Source organism: Arvicanthis niloticus, chromosome 6 (assembly GCF_011762505.2).
Source record: "Arvicanthis niloticus isolate mArvNil1 chromosome 6, mArvNil1.pat.X, whole genome shotgun sequence".
NCBI lineage: Eukaryota > Metazoa > Chordata > Mammalia > Rodentia > Muridae > Arvicanthis > Arvicanthis niloticus.
In genome coordinates, this window is record NC_047663.1 from 101,223,280 (window position 1) to 101,245,414 (window position 22,135).

At 44.6% G+C, this 22,135-nt stretch overlaps 1 protein-coding gene and 1 non-coding gene across 6 annotated transcripts in view; one reads left to right on the forward strand and one right to left on the reverse strand.

The window, feature by feature from the left end:
- Cpped1 (calcineurin like phosphoesterase domain containing 1) overlaps positions 1 to 22,135 on the reverse strand; it is a 103,653-nt gene that overhangs the window by 58,036 nt on the left and 23,482 nt on the right. The gene's annotated exons all lie outside the window — the stretch shown is intronic.
- Positions 11,293 to 11,437, forward strand: LOC117712172 (small nucleolar RNA SNORA48). Its single transcript, XR_004607240.1, has one exon. It is a non-coding gene; the product is annotated as a small nucleolar RNA SNORA48 (small nucleolar RNA).

The window sequence follows — 22,135 nt, forward strand, 5'->3', positions numbered from 1 at the left end:
CAAAGAATGTTGCCCAGTTCCTCACAGTAAGATCTGGAGGACCTGTTACCTAAATATAACAGAAATGCCTGCATTTAGGCAACTCAATAAAATAAAATAAAATAAAATAAAATAAAATAAAATAAAATAAAATAAAAGTGGAGCTAGTTTCCTGGATTATTAAAGACAAAACATAGGTGCCAGGGTTCGAACGCAGGCTACTCACTGTCTATACCTTCACAAGCCCCAAACAGTTTTCTTGCACACCAGCTTCCACTTATAAAATCAAACACAAATCGGGTGGGTGGGAGGGTGTAGTGGAACTTCAGACACTATCTAAAACTAAATGCTCTTCAAGAGTGTCTATCACAAGAACATCAGACTAGCCAGGTTGTGGTAAGCAGCATTCTTTGGTGCTTTGCAAGTCTCCTTGATGCTGGCTGACTGACAGAAGCCTGCACCTGACTGTTCAGAGTTTAATGAGTGGTTGAGCTTAATAGAGAACATTCCCATTGTCTGTTACCAACAAAACAAACTCTTCTGGATCCTGACAGCTCCTACTTCATCCTTACTAACTGCCTTCTGTTCACAAGGCTGCAGTCAGACTGGGGAATAAATCAGTCTGTGTCAGTTCCGAGCACATTGGATTTATTACACTCAGAGAATCAGCCACTTGAGGCTACTCCACCAGGTAAACAATTGGAGAGCAAAGAAGAGACCATACAGAATGCATGACTAATCACAGCCGGACTTCTGTGATGTGGCAGTACCAGCTGTAGGCTCTCCTCTTCTCCAGATTTACAAGCAGAAATCCGAGAGCAGAGCATGACATCATTAAGAAAACTTGTATCACAGTCTGAATTTATGATTAATTTCTTTTTCTTATCCTATTGCAATGCTGTGTTGCTTACCGCTACCTTGGAATTCTGTTATTCTCCTGAACACTACCCTAGTGGTGCATTCGCATGCCTCACTAGCCATCTCTCAGGGTGACCCTCTCACAGACCTTCAATGGAAACTCTATGTGTAGCCTTGTTGTGACTTGAGGACTCTTTTGAAATGTATATAAACACCTCTGAGAAGGTTAGGGTTGATATAACAGCATCACAACATGATGCTGCTATATCATTTTATAGGCAAACAATGGGCACAATCAGCAACCCTAGAAGACAAACGTTAGGTATTGTGATATAAAGTCCAGGTTCAACGGCATATTGTCAGCCCTTTGTAGATACGGCTTTAATACCCATAGGTACAACCAATTACATACAAACAGGCTTTCCTTTCCTTTTTAAAAAGGTTTTAACCTGCATCTGTACCTTAATGTGTCTACCAAACTCCCTCTACCTGTCTGTGTATCCTACCCAGTGCAACAGAGTAGCTCCACACCACGTTTATAGAGTGCAGACAGAAGTCACATAGAGGGTTACAGTATGGAGAACAGGCGTGGGCGTCCTGTGCATACAAGGGAAATGAGCATCCTAGGATCTGTGAGGAAACATGAGAGGTGCCCAGGCAAGTGTACAGTGTATCTTCAATTTCCCCAGACAACTCAAGGACATCAACCTGGGTACCCCACTAAGTACATCCAGACAGCACGCTGAATGACCTGGGTACCCCACTAAGTACATCCCAACAGCACACTGAACAATTACCTTCCTTGGCTCACAGCTGATATTTTTGGTTCAATGTTCTAAAAAGCACGTATCATTACAAACTACAATGCAGACCCAAAAGAACCCTGCTATTTACACGAAGAGTGGTGTGTGTGCCCACAACTAAGGCATTTTTTACCTTCAGCCATAAACCACAGTGGTCCCTAGCACAGCAGGTTAGAGAGGCCCTGTATTTAGAGCAGGAGGGATTCCAAAGCTCAAATGCAAGGAAGCACCACTGAGAGAGGAGGGGCACACTATGACGCCAGTCTGCTTCCAAAGTTTGCCTACTTAACTGTTGTACAGAAGACCTTACTATGGTGGAAAATAAATTACCAACAGAGCTCAATGTCCTGCTTTTTCCTTTGCATGTCCGGGATCCTATAAACAGAATCTCAGACTTACACAGGCATCATCCCATTTACACAGCTCACGTCTGCACTGTGGACACTGCCAAGGAAGGACAACTGAGCTCCCCTGCTTCCGGATGGCTCTCTGTGGCACGAGTGTCATGAGCAACTGTGTGCATATGTGACGGGTTTCCTTCCTTGAAGATAATCTGTAAGTCAGTGCTAATGAGAACTGTTTAAAGGAGTAGTGAGTCCCCGTCACACAATGACAGATGATGTCCCCATCACACACTGAAAGATGATGTTAGAAGAAAACACGAATTATTTACAGGAGTTGGTGGTGTGTTAGACCATTTGGCTGAAAACTATTTTCAAATAAATTTGAGCAATAGCTGGGGCTCTAAAACAGAGCAGAAGAGTCATAACACAGGGCAGAAGAAGTCGTTTAGGTAAATCAAATCCAGTGCTACCTTGGCACTGTTTCTTCATGCAAGCTTTTGAGATGTTATCTCATATCTACTTCCTGCAGGAAAAGGGATATAACCATATGGTCCAGCAGAGTGTCAAATGAAGATAAAGGACAACAATGATATCACCCATGACTGCCACCACTCATCTACATGCTAGATTCTATAATATATAATCCCATTGGATCCAACCCAGGGATGTGGACAGTGACACCCTGGTTTTCAGGAAACTGACGCTCAATAAAGTCCCAGAAACTACCCATGACAGCCACTCTTAAATGACACTCAGCTTTAGGCCTGTCTGACCCCAGCAAGCCTCTGTGCTTTGAATATCTGTGTATCCTCAGGTACAGTAGTCAGAACACAGAAACCATTAGGAGTATAATACTTGAATCTTGCCACTGTTTGTAGATTTCCCCCACAAATATTGACTGGCAGTCTCTCCTGGACACTTCTCTTTGTGCCCTCGCCAGCAGCCTTTGCAGGTGCCATGACGTTTCACCCAGGAAGTGCATTAACACCAGAGAAGCCACATCCAGTTCCCCACCTGCTTCCCTGCCTCCTGCCTGAGAATCAGAGAGCCTGGCTGCAGGCTCTTTCTATGAATGTCCCTAACCCTCAATACATATAAAAAGGTTCCCTCTTCTGCCATATGGGCTCCAATTCTCTTTGACTTGCCAGTTTGCCTATCTGGTGCTAGGCTTCAACTCTCCTGGGGGCCCTCAGTATGCTGTTGCCCTGCCTGTCAGTCCATGGCATTAAAACTCTTCTGATAAACTCCTCTGTTCCAACCTGCCCATCCCAAACCCAACAGAGACAAAGCGAGAGAACTACTCCAGAAGCCTTCAGGCTGGAAAGGATGCAAAAAAAAAAAAAAAAAAAAATCCACTGCTGTGGCCATTAGTTTCCGAGGGGCTCACTGTCTACCAAATACTATGCTATGTGTCTCCCAGTCATTTTTTGTCTAATCCTTCCAACTGCCCATGGATAAAGGAAACTGCTTTCCATGCTTGTTCAATCCATACCATGTGACACTGAAGCTGCACTTTCATCCTCACACTTGCATTCCTCACACGGAGGCACCGTTGTTAGCTTTGTTATGTTTCTAGGCTCTGGAGATCCTGACACGTTGGGTTTTGCCGTCTACCCTCAATAGGCCAATTAATCAGACAGGTAACACTGAAAGCAGAGAAAGAAGACCGCTTCAATATGGCCATATTGGGAAGAGAAACACACAATCCAGTGACCCTACTCCCCACCCCAAGTCCCTCTGCAAGGTCCTGCTGTGAGGTTTAGGTTTATACAAGATAAGAAATATGCATAGCTAAGCAGTCCTGGTCAAGGTGTGGTCTTGCCCATCACTGTCTGGCTTCAGTCTTTTTATAAGGTGGTCAGACAAGTTATCAATACTGTGTAAAATCCCTTCTGGGGAGATAAGTCCTATTTTTGTCCAATACCAGATATCAGAACTTCCCTCCTCCCAGGAGAGGTTCTTGGAAAATCCAAATTTATTGAGGTGCCCTGCTTCTGGAGGCCAGAGGGAAGGGCATCAAGTGTGTCTTGTAATATCTTCATACTATTAAAGCAGGAGGGCCAAGTTGAGGCTATGAGGACTGAGGTCGTCCTCCCTGCCCTTCCAGACATATGAAATTTGTTCCCAGGGAGAAACAGGCCTGGGCACAGAGCCCGAGCAGGAGCCACGGGCACCATTGGAGGTGTATGCCGAATGCTGACCCTGGTCACAGTAAACTTGGATAGCACAGGTAGCTGCCACATCCCTCCATGATCAGGGATGGACCCTGCCTCTTATCTGCCACCATTATCCAGGAGTTGAATACAGTTCAGGTGGGTCTGGCTGGCTGAGACAGTCACAGGCTTGAGCCATGTCTTGGCCATCTGGCTGCCAACCTAGCAGGTGGTCTCAGCTTCCCTCCCAGACTACATCTAGAAGGAAACTCTTCAGATGTGAAGGGAACAAATGTGCTGGGAAGTCAAGGACAAGCAACCACTATGAATGCCATTAACAGTGACAAAAACTGGCTGCTAAATTTGCTCTTCACAAGTGACAATGATGCCGTGTATCTCAACATGAACAGAGTTTAGGAGGGTAATGCTGCCATAGGAGATGCTCACGGGTGTCCTCCGTGGTGTCTGGGGACTGCTGCAATGAAGGCCGGGGTTGTGGCAGGGCCCTCCCTCAGCACATGGGCACAATGACAAAACTGCTTTTCCTCACACGTGCTACCAGACTCCTGCACCATGTGGCAAGTGTTTAGAGAGCCCCAGATGAGGGACTCTAGGGGCTGCTTTTAATTTACTGATAAGTGAAGAATTTAAATGTGCCAACTTTGAGTACTGCTGTCCCAGGCTATTAAACAAGGAGCAGCAACTCCCAAGTCACTGCCTTCCTATTAACCTAAACCTGCTAATGCCCATGTGGCCAAGCACTGGCAGGGTGACCCAGATCACCCTTTGCATTTTACCACAAAGCTCTGCACTGGTGTCGTTGTGGGGAGAGATCACTTTGCACTCGGTGGTCTAGATTCAAAAGAGTGCCCACCTCAGACAGGCTGCCATCGAATTCAGGGGAAAATGCAGGTCTTTTCCATACCAGTCCCTATTTACCTGTCTCCATGCAGGCTCGGCCCAGTGGAGGGCAGCATACGCAAGGGCTCATCCTGCAGAAACTGTAACTCTTGCAGTGTCAGGAAGTCTGAGCTGCGGTTACTTAGCTGGGCTGTGGCCATAAACACAAAAGCTATCTACTGAGTGGTGCTGGGCACGGAGAGCTGATGGGTTGCATTTCCTAACAGGAGGCTATCTCAGCAGCACTCAATGCCATGTGTGTCACTTAGCTCTTGTCATGGCTGTGACAGTGGTTGATAGGAACAGCAAAGAGGAGGAGAGGCTGGTTTGGGTCTAGAGATGAGGAGACAGTCTGTCATGGTGGGAAAGGTGTGGAGGCTGGAGTGGACTGACTGGTCATGGTGGTGGAAGCTTGTAGCAATGGCTTCTCCAATGGACACATAGAGGAGACCTGAAGAAGGACCAGAGCCAGAAGCAGACACCACTTTTAAGTCTGGTGTTCAGCAATCCACCTCTGCACAGTAAGACAGAGTCCCAAATGCTCCATAAAATCCTACAACAACGCTGAGCTGGAGACCCACGTTCAAACACAGGTACCCGTGGGAGGCACTTCCCATCCCACTCATAACGCCAGGGACTTCTGTAACTAGAACTTCCCAAATTCTAGTGGCTACTTAGGCTTTTGGAAAAGGAATCAATCAATCAGGGAAAATTTCATTTTCTGAAATGACTAAACGACTTCTTAGGAAACATTTGAAAACTATGGGTAACTCCATAGTCAGTGTAGTAAGCTTACTTCTAGTTTCCAAATGCTTGGGCTTCATTGTCAGACAAAATAGCCTCCATTTAAACGAGAAATGGAGCAAGGAGTCAAGCCTTACAGCAGGTAGACACTCAGCTCTTTGAGCCATAATTCAGGGCATCTTTGGCAACAACCTGGGCACTAGTAGACCCTGTTTCTACTTCCTTCCCTGGGATTTTTTTCTCACATCGATAGCAAGCCCCCTGAGCTGGCACGTGACTCAGTTGGCAGAGTGCTCACTTAGCATGCACCCAGGGTTCAGTCCCAGCACTGCATACAATTGGCATGACGGCACACGCCTGTAACGACAGCACTCACCAGGTAGACGAGAGAAGGTTCAAGGTCATCCTCAGCTACTCAGTGAGTCTGGGGTTGCTCTGAGATATGTGAGACTGTGTTTCAAAAACAAAGCAGAAGCCAAGCCCTGGCTCTCATTGTCTTTCTTTGGTAAGGGACATGGAACACAAAGGAGACCAGGAATTGGATGTTTGGGCCATTTAGAATATTATTTAGCAATGGGGTTAAAAAGTATCCAATTGTTCTAGTTGTATCATACCTCAAGGGGAAAAATAAACTTTCATTTTCCTAACTATTATCATTTAGCTCAACATCTATCAAGGATTTACCATACAAGAAAATTAAAAATGTAGTTTTAATAGGTCATTAAATGTGGCATATTCATAAACCAAGTATTTATTCAACAAAGGTAACAACAGAGATGAGCCAAGGAGATGTTGTGCTAGGAGAAGGACGCTAGGCACGCCTGCTGTGTAGTCAGTTATATGACACACACGGAACAGGCAGATCTATAGACGGAGAGTGGACCGGCAGGTGTGCGGTGCAGGTGTGGCACGAGCACAGGCTAGCCTGAATAGTATATGGCTGACTGTGGCCATGGCAATGCGGATTTAAATAAATGGATAGAATGTAATCAACTAGGGGCTAGGGAGATGGCTCAGTGGCTGAGAGCACTTGTTGCTCTCCTAGAGGACCTGGTGTAGGTTCTTAGCACCCACATGGTAGAGCATAAGCCCCTGTAACTCCAGTTCCAGGCGATGTGCTGTCCTCTCTGGTCTCTGTGGCACCAGACACACATGCAGTACATATACACACATGGAGGCAAACACTCACATGTGAAATAAATGTAACAGAAATCCTCCTAAGAATAAAACGTCAGTAACGACAGGCACTGACCGCCAGCCGGGCCTCACTCCTCCTAGAGATGACCGCCCTGGATTCCTGTGAGCAGCATGAAGTTGTGCAGTCCCTGCTTTCTACAGATAACTCCTTAAGGAAGAAATAAGTCACTTACCAGTCACATAAGCAACCAAGCCAGGATCTGAATGTCAACAATGACCTCACAGTCATGTCCCTTTAACTGATTCACAGATGTACAGAGAGGTGTAGAGAGGTGTACAAGGAGTCACAGGTGTACAGGGGTGAAGTCACAGGTATGCAGAGGTGGGCTCACAGAGAGCAGCTTCTAGCCCAGGTTACCACAGGTCCTGTAAGAAGTGCCCAGCAGCAAGGGCAGTTTAGATACCTACAGGGATTCTGTTCCTAAAAAAGTGAAATCTATCTAAACCTGTTCTTTTAGTCATGAGTCCCTATGCTTGGTGTCTCTGTTCCTGCCTAGTGTAAGTTTCCTGAGATCAGACTGCCTGCTTCCTGCTAACGGTGTTAGCCACGGAAGAACACGTACTTGCTGCTATCAACTGGAAAATCAGATGAATAGATCTGATGACTTGACTTTGACAGCCCGCAGTGAAGGGACCGCCTGTGACTACAGGAAACTTCTCTGGAACGGCATTATGCTACAGGAACTGTGCCCCCAACAGGAAGAGGACACAAAGTGGGACTCATGGGAGGGACGTACCCCTTTGATGTGACGTACACCTTTGATTGGACACATTTGCTTTCCTCTAGTCTCAGAAAATTTATGGAGCCATAATCCTTTCCATTGTTAATTCTTTCATTATCTTCCCCTAATTACTTGAGGTATGTAAACTCACTGATCTCAAACTTTGCAGGCATAAACATCACTCACATGGTGACCTGATGCCATGCTGCTAACAGATCAAGTTTAATCAGGTTCTCCAGCTTTCAAATTATACGTTATTAGACAAGACTCATTTAAGTTTGCATCTAAAAGTTATAGCTTATTATCCTGGCGGCACTCAGTCACTCCTAGCTGCCGTGTTGCATCTGTACCACTGGCCAGTGGAAGGGATACCGTTAAAAACTGTAACTGGATGACACAACAAGGAGCTTTACTGTGCTATCAAATGTGTTTATACGTGCTTCTGAGAAAAGAAAGGAAAAGACTGAGAGGGGTGAATTATCCACACAAAATTTCTTTCTATTGATTGACACAAAGTCCCTTCTCCTACCTTCCCATTGACCAGGACTGGCCCCGGACTACATAGCCAGGCAGGTGCACAGTCACTCAGAGTCCCATATCTCTTTTGACTTTTTATTTTGAGACAGAACCCCACTCAGTTGCTTGGGCTAGCCTGGAACTCACTCAGTAGCCTAGGAACACCCTGCAATCCTCTTGCCTCAGCCTCAGGTCTGGCTTAATACAAAATTTCTTCACAAAAATATTTATATATTCTAACAGCAGTATTTCACCACAGTAAGATAATAAATGAAGGTCCAGCAACACACAGCCTGGGCTTGGCAGAGCATGCCTGGGACGACCCCCATCTGGCACCACATGGACTGGGTGGGGAACAAGCCTGAGACAACTCTGGCCCAGTGCCACATTGGAATGGGCAGAGCATAGCACTCCTGAGACCCAGAAGCCTCGGGTGCCACGAAGATGAGCAAATAAGTTGTGAGAAGATAGAGGATAGGGGAAAGCAGAAGGATGTAGGGACAATGAAGAGAGGTAGAACAGCCTGATAAGATAAGACAGTGGTGCCACCTCACACCACAGTGAGGTCCTGGCCTGTGCTGCTACCAAGAGCCACATCTGGGCCCATGGCCCTGCAGCAGCAGGTGGAGGATGGGGGCAGGGGAGGGTCTGTTACTATCAAAGGTCGGGCAGATGTCCCTGGTCTGGCCTGCCACCTGGGACCATGTTGATAACTGAGGGCTGTATAGAACTGGTCCTACCCCTTACCTGGGCATCAGGGGAGAGCTGGATCAGAAGGCATGAGCACAGGAGAGCTGGCCCCACTCCTGACCAGCTGCAGCACTCTGGAGAGCAGCCCAGCACCTTGTGTAGGAAACATATTAGAGCTGGCCCAGGTTGCAGGAGTTGTAGATGAGACAGCCCTGAGGGTGTGGGAGTGACAAGCTAGTCCTGCCACTCACAGGCCATGTGGTGATGTGGGCAAGGGAAATATTCCCTCCCCAGCCTCATCCCTTGTCACCTGCGGTGGGATAGAGAAATGCCCATGGGGTCACGAATGCCCAAGAGCTGACCTTGCAGGCATGGTGGAGGGTGAGCTAGCTCTGAGGGTGTGAGAGCAGGTAAGCTGGCTCTGCCTCTTGCCAGCTGCAGCACTGGATGATCTAGCCGAGGCAGTGATGGAGAGTCTCCCTGGTAGTGTGAGTTTGGGAGATCCAGTGGGCTGATCAACACACATACTACCTAAGCCCATATCCAGGGCTTTTAAGTTGGCTCATCTGGGGACATCTGCGCCATCTATGAATTGCTGGAATGTGTGAAGGGGTGGGTCCTGCAGATCCAAAGCTGCAGGACCTCTGTGACACAGGGCAACAACAGGACATCTGAGAGGAGTCCCAGTGAGGTTCCAGTATTGATCGTGTAGTAGAAGCCAGGGGCCTTGAACCAGAGCAATGACTCATTGCAGTAAACATCTGCAAGTAAAGAAGTGTGGCTAGAAGGGTGCACTGCGGGACACGTCATGACGCACCACAGCTCCCACAATGAGATTCTTCTTCTTTTCGGGGGCAGGTAGGGACCGGCAGGTACAAGGGAATGGGAGATGGGTGAGATTAGGATGTGTTCCTTTCCCATTCTGACGACTTGACCAACTACCCGATAACTGAACCCCTTCAGGATCATGTCGCCTTTTAGTACCTCATTTAGTTGAAGAAAATAGGCCAATGAAAGGATAGAATGTTCTAATTCCAGAAAACGAGAGTAGAAATAACACAGGAACAATGTACACACTCTAGTTAGCTAAGCTGATTCTTCAAGGCACTAGCTTTGTTCACTCCATGCTGCTGTGCCAGGGCCTCTTCAGGTTTCTGATGTTTCTATCCACTGGCTCCAAAAATCCTCAAGGATGGCGTGAGGAAGGAAGGGGCCCCAGTGCGGTTCTGCTGTGGGGTGGTCTGGCACTCCTGAGCAGCTTGCCACCTGCTCTTGCATAAAGGCTTCCAGGGCATGAGCTTCAGTGAGTCAGGAGTCCCCAGAAGGGAACAGAAATTAGGAACTAGATCACAAGCACGTCTGACCCCAGGAACCTTGGGAACTTGCACCCTTCTGAATCACAGAGCCAGTTATGGGTCAGGGTTCTCCAGAGAACCAACAGAAGACACACAGACATATTATTACAACAGGTTCATTATGGGAACTGGCTCATATGTTTATTGAGACCAAGAAATCATGCCCAGCTGCCCATAAGCTGTAGTCTAGGAAGTCTGGTGGCGTGAATTGTCAGCCTGAGACTCAGGAGCAGTCACATCCAAGGAGACAGTCTCAGCTCAAAAAACAGGTCAGACTTGCCCTTCTCCCACTATCCTATTTTCTAGTGGCTTCTGTACTGAATGCCACCTGACCATACTGGTGAGGTCAGGTCTTTCCTCAATCCAGATTCAAGTGCCTATCTCTTCCAGAAACACCCTTGTTGACAGATGCGGAAATGCTGATTTAATAATGACTTGGGCATCCCTGTAAGCTCACTGAAGTTGACACATTAATATTAAGACTCAGGAGCCCTTAAAAGATTTGATGAAAACCAAGGACCCTTTCCTCAAGTCATTCCCTAGGGCATCCATGCAAATATCCTAAATTCCACCTGGGTTTTAGGGATTCACCAGCTAGACAAAACCTACTTATGAACAACCCACTCAGGTTAAAAAATGAACCCAAAGATTCACCATTTTGGACCTGTGTTACATTGCCTAGAAAAGAACCCCTGAGCTGTGTGTGACGCGAGCTTCTATCTGCCTTTAGTCTGACCTGCTTCCTATTCACCTTCCCTGTTGTTGGCTTGGTTTCTTTTAAGCCTTCTTGAATGTGCCATGGAACACACAGACAAGGGAAGTTTCTCTCAACTTGTAGGGTTTTGTTTGTTTGTTTTGATCTCAGTGATGAAGCCAGAGATAAAGAATATGGAAGACTTTTTGTGTGTCCTTAATCAAAAGGCAACTCAGTCCCTATTACTTAACTCCAGTCATTTCTTTTCATCAAATAATCAAATGTCCATCTTTTCCTGGCTATAGTTCAGAAAGCTTTAATTAAAAGTAAAGTTTCTTCCCCGTGGCAATGGGCAAAGAGGCACCCTGTTGGTGGTGTTGTCCTTATGTCAGTCAGGGGCAGAGCAGATGTCAGTCCTTTGTTCATTCTAGCTTGAAGCCTGGCTTGGTAGCCAAAGCTGTCTTAGGCCTAAGGACTCATAAAAAGCAATTCAAATCAAACCCAGGCAGCACAGTTCAAGAGGAGGAAGACAGAGACCTATGGACTGCCATGTCACCCACAGACTTGCCCTCCAGCTCATGCCTGTAACCACACTATACAGCATGGATGGAGGATGTCACCTAGGGGCCCACCAGCCTTCAGCAGGAGCCACCACAGTGTGCAAGTATGTGATGATCAGATGGGAGAGAAAGAGACATGAAGCAGCTTAAATATAAAGAGAGACGGAATTGGAAACTGGAAGAGGAACCTTCAGTGAGTGGCCAGCCCTGTCTGTCACCCAGGGCCATGGTGAAGTCCCAGCCTGAGCTACCACTGAGGGCCACATCTCAGTCCATGGCTGCACAGTGGCAGAGGTCAGTGTCAATGTCTGTGGGTCATATTACCACTACAGAACAAGGGGCTGTCACTGGTCAGTGCAGCTGCAAGGAGCTACATGGATGCCCAGGGGCTGTGCATACCTGGCCCTACCCCTCACTAGCTGCAGTGCTCCGGAGAGCTGGCCCTATCACCTGTGGTAGGTAGCACTCAAGAGAGAGAGAGAGAGAGATGAGGCCCTGAACCTTGCCTAGGAGGCTCAGTGGAGTTGGCCCTGGTGGGGGTTGGGGGGAAGGGTGAGCCAGCACTGAGAGTGTGAGTATGGGAGGCTGACCGTGCTTCATCTGCTGTGGTCTGGCACAGGTGCAGAGTGACTCCCCCCCCCCCTCCTGCTAGCACCTCACCATCCCCAGCAGTCAGGAAAGCTCCCCACGGGGTCATGAGTTCAGGAGAGCTAGCTCTGTCTCTCACCAGCTGCAGCACTCAGGACGCATGTGTGTTTATTTTACTATGGGCAGGAGATTGCAAGGGTGAAGGGTGGATATGAGGGGCAGGGAGATGAGTGGGACTGGGGTACATGATGTAAAAGTCACAAAGAATCAATAATTCTTTTAAAGTAAAGTTTCTGCCACTGAGTTTGTACTTTGGCCAATCATAATGTCACCATGAAAAGGCAGCTCTGAGAGAGAACAAGAGGCCTGTGATCCTGTGTGGAGACATAGGTTCTTAATTTGGGGCCATAGGCACTGCAGGGGTGGGGCAGGGATTTCAGAGGAAAGAGAGCTAGATGTCCACTGAATCCATGCTGATACAGCACTACCGTCTATTACAAAGTGAGCAGCCGCTCTTGGAGGTAGCGAGGACTTGAGCATCAGAAACCACACCTGTTTCTCATCACATTTCAGTGTTTGCCCATGCCATAGAACATGGAGTCCATTGTCACTATCATATCTGGGTAGTTATCAACCTGTTAGAACATCAGATAAAAGATCAACCAAGAAGCATGCATATCACCCAATCAAATTTTGTAACAGTACTTCGATAACTGTTGGTTTCAATGGAAATTCTCTGTTTTTTTTTTTTGGGGGGGGGCGTTTTGAGACAGGGTTTCTCTGTGTAGTCCTGGCTATCCTGGTACTCACTCTGTAGACCAGGCTGGCCTCAAACTCAGAAATCCGCCTGCCTCTGCCTCCCAAGTGCTGGGATTAAAGGCGTGCACTACCACCGCCTGGCCGGAAATTCTCTGTTTAAAAACATTACCCTGTGATGTGTTCCAGGGACTTTGCCAATCTAACAAAGCGGTCCCAAGGCCCAAACATGATTAAGATGCCCTGTCAGACAGGGAACAGAGAGCTGACACCATTTCAGTAGCCACACGCATATGTGGTAGACAAATGCAGGGGTGGAATTATAATCATACACCTAACAGCCCTGCAACTTAGGCTCTATGCCCCCCTACTTAGTATTATTAGGTAAATTGGTTCAGACCTCTTCTAATCAGCTTTAGCAGAAGGGAAGTATTGTCCCTGATTGCTTGGATGCTTCCACAGGGCTTATAATGGATATGAAGGAGTGAAGTAGCCAAGGGGCTGAGCTGATTGCCCTCTGTTGCTTCTTGGCATAAAACTGAGTGGAGACAGCCTCGGTGCATTCCCCATCCCCAAGCCTGGTGCTGTTTTGACTGAGGCATCATACCCTTGCATGCAAATAAATCTCTTTCTGTTTCTGTATATGAAACTGTATGGTAAATTAATTTTAAATCTTGGCATTTCCTGGAGTAGGCATTTAAAAATAAAAATGCAAGGCTAACACAGTTGAATGTAAAGTAACTGAGTTCTTTAAAAACAAGAAGTCTCGTTTTATGATGAACACAGAGCTTCTATGAAATGGAAACTTTCTATGTGGCACGGCAACTTACCACCTGTATCACAGGGACCAAGGGTATTGGTTACTCAAAAGGGATCACAGGAAGAAAGGTCACCCTGTCCCCATGAGAGGTCCTCTAGAAAGCCACAAAGCAGAGTCACTAGTGTGAACCCAGTACAAATGGCTTGGAGGATGCTAAGTTCATCCCTTAGACTCCAGAGCCACTGAAGGCACGGGAGCACCAATGGGATGTCGGAACTCTGCTTAGGTCTCCTCCCGCCTTCAATGATCTCAGGTAGAACAGCTTGGAGGTGAGGTTAACAACTGTGCAATCCGTAGACTCGGAGGTGACAGAGTCTGTGTATATCAACACAAGGATACTCAGAAAGGCAAAGACACTCAGAAGAGCAAAGAGTAAATCACAGAACAATGTGCACAGAGTGATTGTGTTTGTGCTTGGGAAAAAGGTTGTTGGACACACACACTATCTGAACAACAGTGACCCCAGGTCAAGGCTTGAGAAGGAATTCATGGTTGATTCTATATGAAGATTTTCAACCCTTGTAAAAGCAACCCGTCTACACATTGCTTACATAATTTAGAAAGTGAATATAATAATAATAATAATAATAATAATAATAATACCCAGTTCTATTCTAGCTTGAATCCTGCCAGAGAGTGAAGTAACAAGAGAGGGAGGGAAGAAAGGAAGGAGGTTGAAGGAGAGACAGAGACAGAGGGAGAGGGAGAGAGAGAGGGGTGGGGATCATGTCATAGCCATTCCCTTTACAGGTAACTGGCAGGCAGTCTGGTACAGAGTAGGCACTGAGTGCAAATGTCAATTTAATTTCATCTATTCTAGAAATCTGTAACTTGCTAAGACCCCTGGTGGCACACATAGGTTCATGTGACTGCACTCCCTCCCCACGTCCAGCTGTCAGTAACTCTCCATCCCTCTCACATGAACACTGCCCTTCAGGACCCTGGAACGAAGCTTTGGGGAAGGTGAACTTGACAGTGTTGGAGGGCAGAGATAAGGCCCTTTGCTGGACAGAGCCTTAATCCTGGCTCTGGTTTTGCAATCGTGCCTTGGAGGCTTTCCTTATCAGGGTCTGTCTTGTAACAGAATTGTATTCACATGTTTGTGTTTGCCTGGCCTGAGAAAAATGAGCATCAACCCTCCTGGACTGAAAGCAGCAGAAAGACAAACCGTTCCATTCCTTCCCTGGAGCCCAGCACACAGACACATCCCATCTTTGCTCAATGCTCTCCTTTCACAAAGTTATTCATTCTTCATAGAAGTAGAAGCTGTCAAGTGGGGAAAAGAGTCTAGATGTTTACTGGGTGGTGACAACTTTTATCTGAACTTTATCCCATCCCTCTGCACCCAGTTTAAGATGACCAAACAAGAAGAAACTTTGATTTTTGTTGTTATTGTTGTTTTGTCTTTCTTGGTCTGTTCAGGCCTTTAACTAAAGGAAAAACACAGTGCTCCTTATCAGCATCTCTAATTCACATTTCCATGGTGACACCCAGAGTGACTCCCCCTCTTCTCCAGGCTCTGCAGCCTCTGAAGCCTGGCCCTTCTCCACCATGAAGACTTTCCACCTAAGTGGCCACTTCTGTGCTTATTCCTAACAAACTCCATCTCTGTGCACATACCCTCTCCCCCAATTTGTTCCGATCATCTCTGGGATCAATTCTAGCTTCACACTGAGGTCCTTTGGTTTCAACAGAAATGGTTCTGAATATTCAACCTTAAAACATCAGGAACCATTTAAACCTTGAAACTACCATGTGACTGCCATGTAAGGGAGGTGCAAAAATTAATCTGGGGGAATGACACAAGTGGGAACAAGAAGCTTTTGCTTCAACTGATGAGTGTTTTTTTTTTTTTTTCTAAGTTGCAAGCATCTGTTCTGCAGATCCATAAATTCTTATGAAAAACCTTATGGGCTGGATCTTGTTTAAAATTTTTCAAACTTGTTGTATTTTTACAAACTTTAAAAGGGAAATAGATGGGACAGAATATATACTAACAAAGCATGAGAATTAAGAACAACTCATTTCAGAGCTCAGAAATTCTCTACTAACAAATGTGTGAGTATCCCGTTAGATAAAGAGCAGGAATAGCCTGAGTCAATTCAAGGCAGTCTTGTTACCAATCAAGTCAATTTCAAATTTAAGAAAAAAAAAATCTTAATTTTTAGAGACCCCTGAGTGTTGTAATGGCAGATAAAAAGTTCTGTACATGTACATGGTCCAAATAAAAACTCAGTCCTGGTTACATATGTACAAATCCCGTTCAAAGAAAATGCTGTGCCTGTTTTTCAGGGCACTTTGCCAACATGCTGCTGTGGGTGTTTTCTATAGGAGAGAGCATCCTGCTTTAGCTACTCAGAGTATTTAAGAAGCAAAACAAAACCTACACACATAAAAGCATCTCCCCCAAAACCTGGGCAGACATTTAAAGGAGTAGCAGTTCTCTTGCTTAAACACTGTCACTGACAACCACGAAGGAGACCCTCAGTGGCTCCTGGCATGCACACAGGTATCCTATACAATACATGAAAAGCAGAGTGCATTGGGCCTGAGCATCCTAGTCTGGCAAGTGCAACTCAACCATATTGTCCATAAGATTCATCTGGTGACTTCATAAAGACCGGCTACATCTGCCTGGACAGAAATGCGCCATCTCCAGTAAGCTCTGGTCAGTTTTGGGTCCATGTTTTTTAATAGCAAGACAACAGTGGGAAGTGCAAGAGGTCTAGAAAAGAAGTTACTCCACCACTTAGGATACAAGGCCTTAGGAGAGAGTACTTCCTTGTTCAGAGCCAGATACCCCACCAACAAAAATGGAAATAACCACTGGATCTGTTTTTGCATTGCTATTACGAGAAGGTAAGCTAGCAGCAGTAACACTGGCTGGTTATAGAGCTGAATTTCACTCATCACAAGTTATCTGTGATGGCCTCAATAAAGCTCTCCGAGACTAACTCCCAGTACTTGTGAATACCTTATCAGCCATGGCAAAGGGGACTTTGCAGACTGGAAAGATTACTCTAGGTTATCAGGCAGGCCCAATGTAATCACACAGGTCTGTATCAGAAAAGGGGAGAGAGGAAGGGAGAGAGAGAGGAAGAGAGGGAGTGAGGGAGGGAAGAAGAGAGGGAGGGAGGGAGGGAGGGAGGGAGGGAGGGAGGGAGGGAGGGAGGGAGGGAAGGCAGTCAGATTGGGAAGGAGAATCCCAGAGGTTGCAGCAGGGGCCAGAGAAGACTCCAGACTACAGGCTTTGAAGATGCACAAGCCAAGAAATGTATTCTAGGTAGGAGAGGCGCACAGCCCTGTAGATTCATACTGTACTTTGAACCTCCAGATCTGTCAGAGTGAGTGTGCACTGTTCCAGCAGCTACATAAGTCAAGTGATGTGAATGAGGGCTTGCCTCCCCCTACACAACAGAAGCTCTTGAGGCTAATGTTCACAAGAATCTCAAGCACGCCATAGCTGCTCAGGCAGAACTAACACACAAGAGCTCTTCCAAGACATTTTATTCCAAGGGAAGAATCAACCCTTGTGTTCTCTGTTTCATGGAGCTACCGAAGTCCAAATATATGAGGATGGACCTGTGTGTCAGTGACAGCAAGAGGCTTACTGGAATCTCTTGTTCCAAAATTAAAGCATCACATTCTGATTGGTCCTCCACATGGAACTACTGGATTCTAACAAGGCTCCCGGGGACACTCTCAGTAGGTAGGGCCTGCAAGAGTCACCCTAGGCTTGAGAGCTAAAGGACAGAAAATCAATAGTCTCAGTAACATGGACAAGATCTTAATTTGCCACTTTTAATGTGGCTAATCTCACAGAGTTTAATTGCAAATTAAAGTAAAACATATGGGTGCCTGTAACATGAAGACATATTTGTCCAAACTCAAGCTGGAGCCCTGGCACAAGTGCCTCCTCCTCCCACCTACGCCTCTGGCTCCCCTTCCTCTCTACTCTGCAGAGGCCCTGGACTCTCATTTCCACTGGTATACCCATAGTGATTAGTGCTGTAACAGGCACTTACTCTGCAATCAGCAGATGTTTGTAGATGAATGAATGTTACGATGGATAGTTACAATGAAAAAGGATATTGTTAAGAATTACACCAGACTTCTCACCAGAGACTATAAAAGCCAGAAGATCCTGGACTGATATCATACAGACCCTAAGAGAACACAAATGCCAGCCCAGAGTACTATACTCAGCAAAACTCTCAATCAATATTGATGGAGAAACCAAGATATTCCATGACAAAACCAAATTTACACAATATCTTACCACAAATCCAGCACTTCAAAGATAATTGGTAGAAAACTCCAACACAAGGAGGGAAACTATAACCTAGAAAAGGCAAGAAAGTAATCTTCTAACAACCCCAAAAGAAGATAGCTACACAAACATAATTCCACCTCTAATAACAAAAATAATAGGAAGCAACATTCATTTTTCCTTAATATCTCTTAATATCAATGAACTCAATTCTCCAATAAAAAGACATAGACTATCAGACTGGATACATAAACACAACCCAGCATTTTGCTGCATATAGGAAATGCACCTCTGTGAAAAAGACAGACACTACCTCAGAGTAAAAGGATGGAAAACAATCTTCCAAGCAAATGCTCCCAAGAAAAAAGCTGAAGTAGCGATTCTAATATCAAATAAAATCGATTTTCAACCAAATGTAATAAAAAAAGATAAGGAAGGACACTTCATATTCATCAAAGGAAAAATGTACCAAGAGGAACTCGAAATTCTCAACATCTATGCCCCGAATGCAAGGGCACCCACATATATAAAAGAAACTTTACTAAACTCAAAGCATACATTGCACCTCACACAATAATAGTGGGAGATTTCAACACCCCACTCTCAGCTATGGACAGATCATGGAAACAAAAACTAAACTGAGACACAATGAAACTAACAGAAGTTATGAACCAATTGGACCTAACTAATATCTATAGAACATTTCGTCCTAAAACAAAAGAATATACCTTTTTCTCAGCACCTCATGGTATCTTCTCCAAAATAGACCATATACTTGGTCACAAAACAGGCCTCAACAGAAACAAAAAGATTGAAATAATCCCTTGTACCTTATCAGACCACCATGGACTAAGGCTGGTCTTTAATAATGACAAAAACAATAGAAAGCCCACATACACGTGGAAACTGAACAATGCTCTACTCAAGGATGACTTGGTCAAGGAAGAAATAAAGAAAGAAATTAAAGACTTTTTAGAATTTAATGAAAATGAGGACACATCATATCAAAACTTGTGGGACTCCATGAAAGCAGTACTAAGAGGAAAACTCATAGCTCTAAGTGCCTACAAAAAGAAACTGGAAAGAGCATACACTAACAACTTGACAGCACACCTGAAAGCATTAGAACAAAAAGAAGCAAGTACACCCAAGAGGAGTAGATGGCAGGAAATAATCAAACTCATGGCTAAAATCAACCAAGTAGAAACAGAAAGAACTATACAAAATATCAACAAAACCAGGAGCTGGTTCTTTGAGAAAATCAACAAGATAGATAAACCCTTAGCCAGAATAACCAAAGGGTACAGAGACAATACCCAAATTAATAAAATCAGAACTGAGAAGGGAGACATAACAACAGAAATTGAGGAAATTAAAAAAAATCATCAGATCCTACTACAAAGGCCTATATTCAACAAAATTGGAAAATCTGGATGAAATGGATAATTTTCTAGACAGATACTAAGTACCAAAATTAAATCAGGAACAGATAAACCATCTAAACAGTCCCATAACCCCTAAAGAAATAGAAGCAGTCATTAAAAGTCTCCCCATGAAAAAAAGTCCGGGACCAGATGGTCCTAGTGCAGAATTCTAGCAGACCTTCCAGGAAGACCTAATACCAATTCTCTTCAAACTATTCCATAGAATAGAAACAAAAGGAACACTACCCAATTCGTTCTATGAAGCTACAATTAGGCTCATACCTAAACCTCACAAAGACCCAACAAAGAAAGAGAACTACAGACCAATCTCTCTTATGAATATTGATGCAAAAATGCTTAATAAAACTCTCCCAAACGCAATCCAAGAACACATCAAAACAATCATCTATCATGATCAAGTAGGCTTTATCCCAGGAATGCAGGGATGGTTCAATATTCGGAAATCCATCAATGTAATCCACTACATAAATAAACTCAAAGAAAAAAAAAACACATGATCATCTCACTAGATGCTGAGAAAGCATTTGACAAAATTCAACATCTCTTCATGTTAAAAGTCTTGGAAAGATCAGGAATTCAAGGCCCATACCTAAACATAGTAAAAGCAATATACAGAAAACCAGTAGCCAATATCAAACTAAATGGAGAGAAACTTGAAGCAATCCCACTAAGATCAGGGACCAGACAAGGCTGCCCATTCTCACTCTACCTATTCAATACAGTACTGGAAGTCCTAGCCAGAGCAATTAGACAACAAACGGAAGTCAAAGGGATAAAAATAGGAAAGGAAGAAGTCAAAATTTCACTATTTGCAGATGATATGATAGTATACTTAAGTGATCCTAAAACTTCCACCAGAGAACTCCTAAACCTGATAAACAACTTCAGCAAAGTGGCTGGATATAAAATCAACTCAAACAAATCAGTAGCCTTCCTCTATTCAAAGGATAAACAGGCTGAGAAAGAAATTAGGAAAATGACACCCTTCACAATAGTCACAAATAATATAAAATACCTTGGAGTGAATCTAACCAAACAAGTATAAGATCTGTATAACAAGAACTTCAAGAAATAGAAGAAGATCTCAGAAGATGGAAAGATCTCCCATGCTCCTGAATTGACAGGATTAATTTAGTAAAAATGGCCAACTTGCCAAAAGCAATCTACAGATTCAATGCAATCCCCATCAAAATTCCAAATCAATTCTTCCTAGAGATAGAAAGAGAAATTTGCAAATTCATTTGGAATAACAAAAAACCCAGGATATCGAGAACTATTCTCAACAATAAAAGAACTTCTGGGGGAATCACCGTCCCTGACCTCAAACTGTACTACAGAGCAATAGTGATAAAAACTGCATGGTATTGGTACAGAGACAGGCCGGAAGATCAATGGAATAGAATTGAAGATCCAGAAATGAACCTACACTCCTATGATCACTTGATCTTTGACAAAGGAGCTAAAACCATCCAGTGGAAAAAGGACAGCATTTTCAACAAATGGTGCTGGTTCAACTGGAGGTCAGCATGTAGAAGGATGCAAATCAATCCCTTTTTATCTCCTTGTACAAAGTTCAAGTCCAAGTGAATAAAGGACCTTCATATAAAACCAGATACACTGAAACTAATAGAAGAGAAGGTGGGGAAGACCCTCGAATACCTAGGCACAGGGGAAAAGTTCCTGAACAGAACACCAATGGCTTATGCGCTAAGATCAAGAATTGACAAATGGGACCTTATAAAATTGCAAAGCTTCTGTAAGGCAAAGGACATTGTCAATAAGACAAAACAGCAACCATCACTTTGGGAAAAGATCATTACCAATCCTACATCAGATAGAAGGCTAATATCCAATATATACAAAGAACTCAAGAAATTATACTCCAGACAACCAAATAACCCTATTAAAAATGGGGTACAGAGCTAAACAAAGAATTCTCAACTGAGGAAACTCAAATGGCCAAGAAACACCTTAAGAAATGTTCAACATCCTTAGTCATTAGGGAAATGCAAATCAAAACAACCCTGAGATACCACCTCACACCAGTCAGAATGTCTAAGATCAAAAACTCAGGTGATAGTAGATGCTGGTGAGGATGTGGAGAAAGAGGAACACTCCTCCATTGTTGGTGAGATAGCAAGCTGGTACAACCACTCTGGAAATCAGTCTGGCGGTTCCTCAGAAAATTGGACATACCTGAAGATCCAGCTATACCACTCCTGGGCATATACCCAGAAGATGCTCCAATATATAACAAGGACATATGCTCTACTATGTTCATAGCAGCCTTATTTATAATAGCCAGAAGCTGGAAAGAACCCAGATGTCCTTCAGCAGAGGAATGGATACAAAAAATGTGGTACATTTACACAATGGTGTATTACTCAGCTATTAAAAATAATGAATTTGAGAAATTCTTAGGTAAATGGATGGAACTAGAAATTATCATCCTGAGTGAGTTACCCCAATCTCAAAAGAACACACATGGTATTTACTCACTGATAAGCAGATGTTAGCCCAAAAGCTTAGAATAGCCAAGACTTAACTCACAGATTACATGAAGCTCATGAATAAGGAAGACCAAGTGTGGATGCCTCAGTCCTACTTAGAAGGAGTAACAAAAATACCCAAGGGAGCAAATATGGAAACAAAGTGTGGGACAGAAACTGAAGGTGGGGCCATCTGGAGACCATTCCACCTAGGCATCCATCCCATTTAGTCACCAAAGGTAGACACTGATG